At 33.7% G+C, this 12,176-nt stretch overlaps 1 pseudogene; it reads left to right on the top strand.

Annotated features, from left to right (window-relative positions):
- The window catches only part of LOC128171341 (uncharacterized), a 30,022-nt pseudogene extending 24,162 nt beyond the window's left edge, over positions 1 to 5,860 (top strand).
- Positions 5,861 to 12,176: the final 6,316 nt, after the last annotated feature.

The raw sequence follows: 12,176 nt of genomic DNA, 5'->3' as shown, positions 1-12,176 counted from the left end.
AGAGTAAATATTTAAAAATCTTCTTCTCAGAAACTAATCATCAGGAAAGCTGACACTAGTGTGGAAGAATCTTCAGGTTGTGTAGATAAAGAGTTGTGAAATTCATGACCCCCGAGGGTAGGATGGGGCCACAATTGGGGGTCGAAGTTTTACATAGGAATATATAGAGTAAATTTTTAAAAAAAATTCTTCTCAGAAACTAATCAGCCAGGAAAGCTGAAACTTGTGTGGAAGCATCCTCAGGTAATGTAGATTCAAAGTTGTGAAAATCATGACCCCCAGGGGTAGAGTGGGCCACAATTGGGGGGGGGGGTCGAAGTTTTACTTAGTAATATATGGAGTAAATCTTTAAAAATCTTATTCTCAGAAACTAATCAGCCAGGAAAAATTGGACTTGTGTGGAAGTATTCTCAGGTAGTTTAGATTATAAGTTGTGAAAATCATGACCCTTGGGGGTAGGGTGGGGCCACAATGGGGGGTCGAAGTTATAAATAGGAATATGTAGAGTAAATCTTTAAAAATCTTCATTCAAAAAATAATGAGCCAGGAAAGCTGACAGTAGTGTGGAACCATCCTCAGGTAGTGTAGATTCAAGTTTTGAAAATCATGACCCCCGGATGTAAGGTGGGGCCACAATGGGGGCTCGAAGTTTTACAAAGGAATATATAGAGTAAATCTTTAAAAATCTTATCCTCAGACACTTATCAGCCAGGAAAGCTGAAACTTGTGTGGTAGCATCCTCAAGAACTGTAGATTCACAGTTGTGAAATTCATGACCCCTGGATGTAGGGTAGGGCCACAATGGGGGGGATCGAAGTTTTACTTAGGAATATATAGAGTAAATCTTTAAAAATCTTCTTCTAAAAAACTAATCAGCCAGGAAAGATGGGACTTGTGTGGAAGTATCCTCAGGTAGTGTAGATTCAAGGTTGTGAAATTCATGACCCCGGGGGTAGAGTGGGGCCACAAAGGGGGGTCAAAGTTGTACATAGGAATATATAGAGTAAATATTTAAAAATCTTCTTCTCAGAAACTAATCATCAGGAAAGCTGACACTAGTGTGGAAGCATCTTCAGGTTGTGTAGATAAAGAGTTGTGAAATTCATGACCCCCGAGGGTAGGATGGGGCCACAATTGGGGGTCGAAGTTTTACATAGGAATATATAGAGTAAATTTTTAAAAAAAATTCTTCTCAGAAACTAATCAGCCAGGAAAGCTGAAACTTGTGTGGAAGCATCCTCAGGTAATGTAGATTCAAAGTTGTGAAAATCATGACCCCCAGGGGTAGAGTGGGCCACAATTGGGGGGGGGGGGGTCGAAGTTTTACTTAGTAATATATGGAGTAAATCTTTAAAAATCTTATTCTCAGAAACTAATCAGCCAGGAAAAATGGGACTTGTGTGGAAGTATTCTCAGGTAGTTTAGATTATAAGTTGTGAAAATCATGACCCTTGGGGGTAGGGTGGGGCCACAATGGGGGGTCGAAGTTATAAATAGGAATATGTAGAGTAAATCTTTAAAAATCTTCATTCAAAAAATAATGAGCCAGGAAAGCTGACAGTAGTGTGGAACCATCCTCAGGTAGTGTAGATTCAAGTTTTGAAAATCATGACCCCCGGATGTAAGGTGGGGCCACAATGGGGGCTCGAAGTTTTACAAAGGAATATATAGAGTAAATCTTTAAAAATCTTATCCTCAGACACTTATCAGCCAGGAAAGCTGAAACTTGTGTGGTAGCATCCTCAAGAACTGTAGATTCACAGTTGTGAAATTCATGACCCCTGGATGTAGGGTAGGGCCACAATGGGGGGGATCGAAGTTTTACTTAGGAATATATAGAGTAAATCTTTAAAAATCTTCTTCTAAAAAACTAATCAGCCAGGAAAGATGGGACTTGTGTGGAAGTATCCTCAGGTAGTGTAGATTCAAGGTTGTGAAATTCATGACCCCGGGGGTAGAGTGGGGCCACAAAGGGGGGTCAAAGTTGTACATAGGAATATATAGAGTAAATATTTAAAAATCTTCTTCTCAGAAACTAATCATCAGGAAAGCTGACACTAGTGTGGAAGCATCTTCAGGTAGTGTAGATAAAGAGTTGTGAAATCTATGACCCCCGAGGGTAGGATGGGGCCACAATGGGGGGTCGAAGTTTTACATAGGAATATATAGAGTAAATTTTTAATAAAAATTCTTCTCAGAAACTAATCAGCCAGGAAAGCTGAAACTTGTGTGGAAGCATCTTCAGGTAGTGTAGATTCAAAGTTGTGAAATCCATGACCCCCGGGGGTAGGGTGGGACCACAAGGGGTGGGGTCGAAATTTTAATAGGACTATATAGAGTTAATCTTTAAAAATCTTCTTCTCAGAAAGTAATCAGCCAGGAAATCTAAAACGTGTGTGGAAGTATCCTCAGGTAGTGTAGATTCAAAGTTGTGAAAATCATGACCCCGGGAGTAGGATGGGGCCACAATGTGGGTCGAAGTTTCACATAGGAATATATATAATAAATCTTTAAAATTCTTTTTCTCAGAAACTAATGAGCCAGGAAAGTTAAAACTTGTGTGGAAGCATCCTCAGGTTTTGTAGATACAAAGTTGTGAAAATTATGACCCCGGGGGTATGATAGGGCTACAATGGAGGGTCGAAGTTTTACATAGGAAAATATAGAGTAAATCTTAAAAAATCTTCTTCTCAGACACTAATCAGCTAGGAAAGCTGAAACTTGGGGGACGCATCCTCAGGTAATGTAGATTCAAAGTTATGAAAATCATGACCCCCGGGGGTAGAGTGGGCCACAATGGTTGGCGGGGTCGAAGTTTTACTTAGTAATATATAGAGTAAATCTTTAAAAATTTTATTCTCAGAAACTAATCAGCTAGGAAAGCTGACAGTAGTTTGGTAGCATCCTCATGTAGTGTAGATTCAAAGTTGTGAAAATCATGACCCCGGGGGTAGGGTGAGGCCACAATGGGGGTCGAAGTTATTAATAGGAATATATAGAGTAAATCTTTAAAAATTTTATTCTCAGAAACTAATCAGCCAGGAAGGCTGAAACTTATGTGGAAGCATCCTCAAGAAGTGTAGATTCAAAGTTGTGAAAATCATGACCCCTGGATGTAGGGTGAAGCCACAATGGGGGGTCGAAGTTTTACATAGGAATATATAGAGTACATCTTTAAAAATCTTCTTCTCAGAAACTAATGAGCCAGGAAAGCTGAACCTTTTGTGGAAGCATCTTCAGGTAGTGTTGATTCAAAGTTCTAAAAATAATGACCTCCGGGGGGTAGGGTGGGGCCACAATGGGGGATCAAAACTTTACATAGGAATATATAGAGTAAATCTTTAAAAATCTAATCTAAGAAACTAATCAGCCAGGAAAGCTGACACTTGTATGGAAGCATCCTCAGGTAGTGTAGATTGGGAGTTGTGAAAATCATGACCCCCGAGGGTAGGGTGGGGCCACAATGGGGGCTCGAAGTTTTACAACTCCAGGCTCGTTAAAAAAGTAAATGAATGATTAGTCTTAATGTTTTATTTTTTTCATTATCATTTTATCTTTTACTATCACTATATTATACACAATACTTACATACCGGGTATGTGGAACAATGATATTGATATGAGCATAAGCTTTTGTTTCACATTGAAAAAATTGATATGCTTAACTAGAGTTTGTTTATTATAGGTCAGATGGGTTGTTGAATCTGTTAATGGTCGGGTGAAAACATGGAAATATCTTGGCAAGACGCTTCCAAACAGTCAAATTCCATATATCGGAGACTACGTCAGGTTTGTTTGCAGTCTTAGCAACAAATATCGGCCTCCGATCACCTCAGGAACATTTGACGCTGATATTGCAGTCGCTTCTAAAATGACAATGTTGGCCAAGAAAACAAACGAACTCCAACAGTTTGTTCTTGAAAATGGTATGTTGAAAAGAATATATATATATATATATATATATATATATATATATATATATATATATATATATATATATATATATATGCGGTTTTTGGGAGTTGATTTTTATCAACTCTCCTATGCAGTTACTCAGACAAACCGAAAGTGAAACAGTGTTTGGACCTCAGCACAAATCATTGCTGCTGACAGGATTCTTGAAAATAATTGTAAAATTCGATGTTATGTATGCTAAAGCATTGTTTTTTCAAGGAAACGTATTTATAAATACCTTGAAAATAGTCAGATTTTAAATGGTACGAACAATTTAAATATTTTTTGTAGTCGTATGTATTCCTACAGCAGAGTTCAATATAGTCTTGTTCAACTCGACCCTCGGCTGTCTCCGTAAATCCTTGTCGGAGATTTACGGTGTCCGCCGAGCGTTTGGTTGATCGAGACTAGAGTTCAATATTGCTTGGATCCATACATTTTTCGATAATTATTTCTATTACTGGTACATAGTTTGATTGAATTAATTTTATCTTTAAATATTATTTAACATGATTCATATGGGAGTTTCTCGATATTCTTGTCGAAAAAGTCCAAAAATTCATATTATAAAAATGTGCGTAACTCAAATCAGAAACTACATGTACTTGTCATGCAAAATAACATATCATTGATTTTAAAATAAAATCAACTCCCGTCAGTTCTTCAGTACTTTGATTTTCTTATACTTGCAAATACTTATTTATAAGACATGTATATACTATATACAAATATGTTCATATGCGTTTTAAAGATCGAAACATTTGAATACTGTAGGGCTGGATAAAAGATCCATGAAATAGACTTCCATCGATGCCGACAGCAACATCGTAAAGGATTTCCCTAGACTTGCTGAAGAGGACATTAGAGAACTTACCATTGGCGTGTATCAGTTAAATGCAGCCTTGTATCAGTCTTAGGTGGCAGGGGACAGTTTTTTTTATCCAATTCATTGTAGCCAAGGGATGCATGTCTTCGGAACTCTGTAACTAGAATTTCCTCAGTTCCCATTCAGCACAAATACCTTTGATTCACTCTTTATAAGGCCAATCACCAATTTCTGAAGAAAATTGCTAATCAAAACCTGTAAAATTCTCTACATACTGGTTTTTATGAGATTTTGACCCTTTCATATTTTGCTAATTTTTCATGATTTTTCAGCTTTTTAGACCTCCCCCAGCTAATTCCCTGCAGAGGGTTGACCTTCCGTACCGCGTGCATGCTGCACTATCACATGTCAGAAACTTACCGGTGTATAGTTTACAATGTCCCATCCACCTACTTTTCGTGTTATTTTACCTCCCGTCTGTAACTTGCAATTTCACTGTGTAAAGTCAGCACAACAGTCAAAGCCGCAGGTTTCGCATTTTACTTCTGATTCTCATGTACCTAACATAAGGGGCCTACATATTGCATATCAATTTCAACAAGAGACACCCCTCTAACTAATGATAATCATTAAAAATCATTTCATGAATTTTAGCAACACTCATAAGCCTTCAAGTACAGCAACTCTCAATTTTACAAAAATATTGACAGGTACTTTATTCGAAACTGTCCCTTGCTACCTTATGCAGCAGAGCACCTCACAGATGGTGTAATGTTAGAAAATCTGGTGAGCAATGACGTTCCCAATATCGTTTGTGCTAAAATTCAAAGCCGCCACACATCATCCAAAAAGTACTCACTGTGGATTAAATACTGTGAAACTATCGTGTCCTGGTACTGTACTTGTAAAAATGGAGCACGTGTCGTTGGAATGTGTGGGCACATATCCTGCATCATAGTGATGCAGTCGATAAGTCTCTTGGTATTCGGGATTGGACAGAGGATGCGGATGAAGCAACTCGAGCCATTGAGACAGCTCCGAAGATTAAGACGCTCTGGATAATCAGGGTCAGGAAAAGTAGCTAGCAGACTTACACGTAGTTTGTGCGGTATATGTTATGTGTACAGTATGAACCTGAACAGATTTATGAAAGAAAATACGTTTCCATCAATTAAACTTAATTTTATAATTCAACTAAATATGTAAATGCATGATTGAGATGATTTAATTTTGCTGATTTATTGATGTTCAGTTTATTAAAGACTTGTTTGTTTGTTGAATTAAAATGGATTTCCTTATTAATCTTTTCAGAAAAAATACGAAATATTAGGACTTTTATGTACTTTGAATATATACTAGTATACATATATACATACATGATTAAATGACATAAATGCCACAATTTTACCTCATTTGGTCTTTAGGTTAATTTTAAAGCTCAATGCAGCCATGGATTACAATTATTAAGTATTACATGTATATAATTTTTTTTAAACACAAATGACGTTGCATTAGTTCAAACGACGTCATTAAAACGTTATTAAAAGGACCTTACGAAGGAGTAGTGGTAGGGATAAAAATAATGGTTTCATTATCAAAACAATTCTATTTTATGAAATTACATAGTTATGTCTACCTTTTGGTACAATATTCTTTAATTTGGGGATAGGGCCGTTTTTGGTGTTTACAGTACTTAGTTCTTTCAAAGAAAAAGTAACAGGTGAGAGTATATGTATGCGCATAGCAGGAAGAATGTCAAAAGAACACTTAAATCCTGAATATTTGAACGGAACACTCTGTGGTCCTCAAAAGCACAATGTTTTTGATATCGATACCGCAACATTTTATTATAACCTCGTTTATCAATCTTCAAAACATCCTGAATATGACCATTTGACAAATTACAAAGTTCAAAAAAAGTCTTTTTTTGTCTTGTTATAGATTAATATAAAAATAAAAGAATTTTTTTGCATTTGTCTTTTACGCTCCTGTTGGTGATATATGGCTAACAAACATATTGCTATTTAAATGTACATATTCTGATTCCGGTCCTAAAAATACCTGCAGAATTTTTTAGCTAGATATCTGACACTGCTGTGTTAATTATCAAAAACATGTGTGCCATTAGAGAGACACATTTCCTCTATTAAAGTAAATTTTGAAATTTCTTGGCATTTCATACTATCATATACAATGAAGACATGAATATACGACAATGTGGGAATTTGGATATATCTTTAATAATTATTTAATTTAATGACATTATACATGAAGTTCATCCAAGAAAACACACATTAAAGCGTTGAAAAAAAAACCCAAATTTCATTAAAAAGTGATTTTTTGGGATCAAGCATGTGCTGATTAAAATTTACATGAATGTAATAGTTCATGTGCATTTATTTCTGTTCTGTATAAAAAGTTATTTTACTTTTTAATTCAGTCCTCGTCAAGGAAGACAACACTTGTCTGATTTACAGATTAATAAAATCGTATTTGAATACGGTCCAACCCAGCTTAACCTTTTCAGATATCAAAAAGGTCATTGGATGGCTTTCTTCTGATTCACAGAGATGATGATGATGATGGAAATGTTACGGACTGTTTGAAAACATATGGCTTTGACCTGTATCAACAGGAGAAACTATTTGAAAGTAAATTTTACTGTTAGAGGATTAATAAATGTAACGTGTCACAATGTATCTTGCAATATACTTTAAAAAAGTAAACCGATTTTATACACCTCATACATAGACGAAGCAATGAACAACTTAATGAAATCTATATGAACATGTTAGTTCATAGATCGATCTAATATTCATTCCAATAAGTTTAAAATATATGCAGTGTACAATTGAATTTATGCTGGTTTCATAATTTTGCTTCTCATATCAACCGCATAGTTTGTTTTTTTTAAACACCATATTTTTAATTAGAATTTTTTACAAAATGTTTAGGTAAATTTTATTTTTAAGGTCTTCTATTTCTAACAGATTTTAAAGGAGCCAAAAGATAAAATAGTTCATTTTAAATAGAAAAGAACAATAGTAGAGAACAATATTGAAGAAAATATGCTCAAAATACCGTTTTCAAAAAAATGCCAATTTTAAATTTTGTTAAACGACTCCTACATTTATAAGAAGAAGTTTGACTCCTAAAACGTTCTTTTCAACATATCTTAAGAACAGTCAAGTATTTTTAAACACTTGTTGGACAAATTTTGTTTTAAATACCAATAGCTTTCATTTTAAGATATATTTTAAAGTCTAAATGTTTTTAATATTATAAATATATTAATGCTCTTTAAACTGGTAGAGTTGCAGTTCAAACAATGTTTAAACATTTGCCATTCTGGGGGATTTTTGTGGAGTTAAAGTAATTTTAACAAGAGCTTGGATTTTGTGTTGGTTGTAACTGTCTTGTTTGCTCATCAAACCAAGCTGTCAGATATTGGGTATATTCGTTCTGATTTGCTAAGAGAAGTTTATTTGTATCCGTGAACTGTCAACATTGGAAGTGTTTTGTTTAAAGGTATGATCTATTGTGTGAAATGCATGCTGTTTCTACTTTTTTAAATTTCCTGGATGAAGTCGGACAAGTGTTTCGGCGTTTAATATATTCATATCTACATGTATAAGCGAATACATATTTTATTGTTCTTTGACTTTTATAAAATTTGAGGTTAAATAAATAATACATTTTTGTTATCAATGGTTGCCTTTGTTGTAGGAACGCATACAAAAAATACGAGACAACATACTGATAGCTTTAACATCCAATATCTTTCTCACGAGGCCTCTGATGCTGAAAGAAATGAAGTCATGGGATGTTGCAAAGATTGAAACTTTGTCCAAATATAGGATCCTGCACCACAACCGTGTAACTCCCCCTTCCAGGGAAAAATCACCGAAAACTAGTAAATCTAGAGTATGTAAAAAAAAGAGATTTAGTATTCTATGGGGTCATTTTTCTACAAACCATACGGAAAAAATTGACCCCAGGGACATAATTTCAACAAAGAAATCCAATTTTTTGAGAACAATTAAGTGATTTATTTTCTTATGAAATAAACACTTGTCTACGGTGATCACTCTATAAACCGGTACTTGCTTTTGTGTTATATGACTGCGCAGAAAATGCTAAATGGAATACTTTTTTAATTTCATACGCCTTAAATTCATAATACGATAATTTACCAAAAGGTTAATCTATGATTTTTTCCTACCTCAAAAATACTTTATAGCAGAATTACAATATGCCAATAACTGTTAGAATAACCCCCCCCCCCCCATCAGACCTAACACAAAATAAAAAAATACGAAAACGAAAGTTAATTATTTTAGAAAATAGCGGATTTTTAGAACCGCCATCTGATACCAAATACGGAAGTTCATTTGTTTATTAATGAATAAGTATAAAAAGAAATATATAAATATATCAAAGAAAGACTACTTTTTGGATAATTTTAAGAAGTATGCTAACAAATGTCAATAGAAAATGACATGTTAAGGAGATAGCTGACCGGCTAACTGGATAGTTACCATATACATATAGATTTATAACCCTTTTTTCGTTTATCTTTTAATAACAAATTATGAGCCTCAGGCAAAGTTTCATTGTGGCTTTAAAAATTTAAACATTCAATACACACTTGATGATCATCATTATGGAAACAACTAATCGCACTAGACAACAAAAAGTAAAACTAAAAATATGAGATGCATTCCGTTAGTTTTTATTCTTGGGTTTTTCTTAGTGCTAATAATGCTGCACTTTAAACAATGTGAAACAAGTAGGACCACACATAACCTATTCAATATCAGAAAACAAGATAATTATGTCAATCGAAGCTTTTTTCTATGAAAAAAAGACCATGTTTTAAAAAAAATATTACGTCATCATTAGAAGTAGATATGCGTTTGAAATATGACAGCATGTTTATATCCTATGCAAAATTTAAGAATAGAGGAAACAGATCTACATTTATATTTTTGATTCCGATATATAATTAGATCCCAGCTAACTCAATTTCTTGGATCAATCCCAGGCCAGGACAGAAACTTGGGTGTGAACTTTTTTTTCTTAAAATATACTCACAAATATTTGCTAGTTTCACCTGAATATCACTGTATAAACTTGTGTCAATGGTTTGACCATTAAAAGGCTAGGTACCCTATTGTAGAAATAAAACCAATTAAAAAAAACGACAACTGGTTGGCTTAACAAAATGGAGGGGTACAATTTAGAAAACCTTCAGTCAGACTTGAGGATTGAGTTTGTGAATGGTCTGACAGGAGAGAATGTTGAATCGGTGAAGGAGCTAATGTCTCGTTATAAAAGTGACCCCCAGGACTGGAAAAACAAAGAGAAATGGAGCGATATCAAGTAAGTGATTTCTTTATACATATAAGTTGGTCGTACATCATGTATTAGCATGCACGTGTAGGAAACTGGTACATGTAATGCGGGATGCATATAAATATATAATATGTTGTTTTTGGTATATATCATTATATTTTTTATAGTACATGTAAAGGTAGTTTTCGTTTTTACAATAACATGTTTGCCATATAAATTTAGAAACACTTGATTGTATAAAAAAGTATACATACATTTTTTCCGTGTATGTATATTGAGCTCGAGAATAAATAATGCAATCCACTCACTGTTGAATGTATTGAAAATATATGATTTAAAACGAACACATGTAATTTATTTCTACCAAACATTTTAGTAAATTTTTTAAAGGAAACTTTAGTACTGCATACTATATTTCTGTTAAAAAAAACACTGATATTTTTTCTGCATATACTTTTGATGTGCTAACAGATTTAATGACATGCTTTTATTATTACATTGTCGTATAAAGTATGACGACGACACAAGCAAATAGTTGGAGGTCCCCATGGAATTCGATCAGGACTTCAGTGGTCGGTGTTGTAGCACCTCATGCTCTAATTAATCATTTTTTTATTTTAAAAACGATGTGTAAAATCTTTTTAACTGCTATAAAATCTTAATGTTCCATTTGAGTGAACCGATCTATGTCCATGTGTATTTATACATTCTGAAATTCGCGCAAAGTGAAAAGATGTGTTTCTATAGTTTGGTTTTCTGTCGGTTTTGATTTCACTACATTCTGTTAATCTTTAAAATATAGTAGAATTGTCAAATTAAATTTTTGCTAAACATTCTTGTATAGACTTTGTATGTGATGTTGTTTGGTAGATGGGAAATATCATTCCACATACTATTGCAATACAAATGCAATTTGACATTTAATGTCTTTTAAGTTACGTATACCTTAAACAGAGTTATGGTATTAACACTTGTCTAGTAAAAAACAGTTTGTTACTTTCCCCCACCTTTTGCCGAATTAACTCTGCTTTGTAATTTTTTTCCTATTTGTCAAAAATGATCTAAGACTCAGACTTATACAGTATCTTTGATGCGAATTTCAAAAAAAAAAATCACTAAACCCGTATGGAGTTAAACAATTGTTTCGGAATTTGATATGCCGCTTTTTTTTACTTTTTGTACATCTAGTATGCTGATCGTGTTGATAAAGATGTTTAACCTTTTATGATTATTAGTCATGATAATTGTTTTTAATAAAATTGTTATATTCATTAGTGTAAAAATCTAATTGTCATGGGAATTCTAATGTTTCCTAGCTATTTTGTGTTTTGTATTACAGTTATTACATCTTATTTCAAACGTTTGTTTTAGTCACAAACAAATAAAGCGGGTTGACAATTTAATTTGTTGACAATTATTTAAAGGTATGTATAGTCCGAAATGAGTACGATTGAGTAATAGTTAACCATTTGTGTTCTAATAAAATGGAGAGAAAACATATATGAGTTGCCTACTGATTGTATTGTATTAGATGCTTTAAACATTGTCTGCTATTGTTTAAGATAAAAATAACATGTTCCAAATAAAATATGCATAACGACGAGGGTTCTTTGGGAGTGAACTTTGGACAAAATAATACTTGAAAAGTGCATTCATGTCTTAAGAAATGTTCTACAATTGATGTTTGTATCACCATTAATAGCTGTCGTTGAAATATTATGAAATACAGTATATTAAAATACTACTGGCCATCATAAAGATAGAATAATTCAATTAAACGACATGTCAGATTATAACTGTTGACGACGTCTTTTTATATCAAACGTTATCGAAAGTCTACGTATTGATCTTTACAGCAACAAAATGTCATCTAATCTGTATTACTTTACCTAGCGAACGAACAATACATGTAAAAGAAAATTCCAAAATTCACCTTCAACTTAGAAAATGGTATCGACAGCATAATTAAATGTTAAGCTATTGTTAAAATAGGACGCCCCTAGGTGCACCGGTCGTGTTTTAAATTGAAAGGGGTCTGACGG

Source organism: Crassostrea angulata, chromosome 2, assembly GCF_025612915.1.
Source record: "Crassostrea angulata isolate pt1a10 chromosome 2, ASM2561291v2, whole genome shotgun sequence".
NCBI lineage: Eukaryota > Metazoa > Mollusca > Bivalvia > Ostreida > Ostreidae > Magallana > Magallana angulata.
The sequence above is the reverse complement of the archived record's forward strand: the minus strand, read 5'-3'. Positions and strand labels throughout refer to the sequence as shown.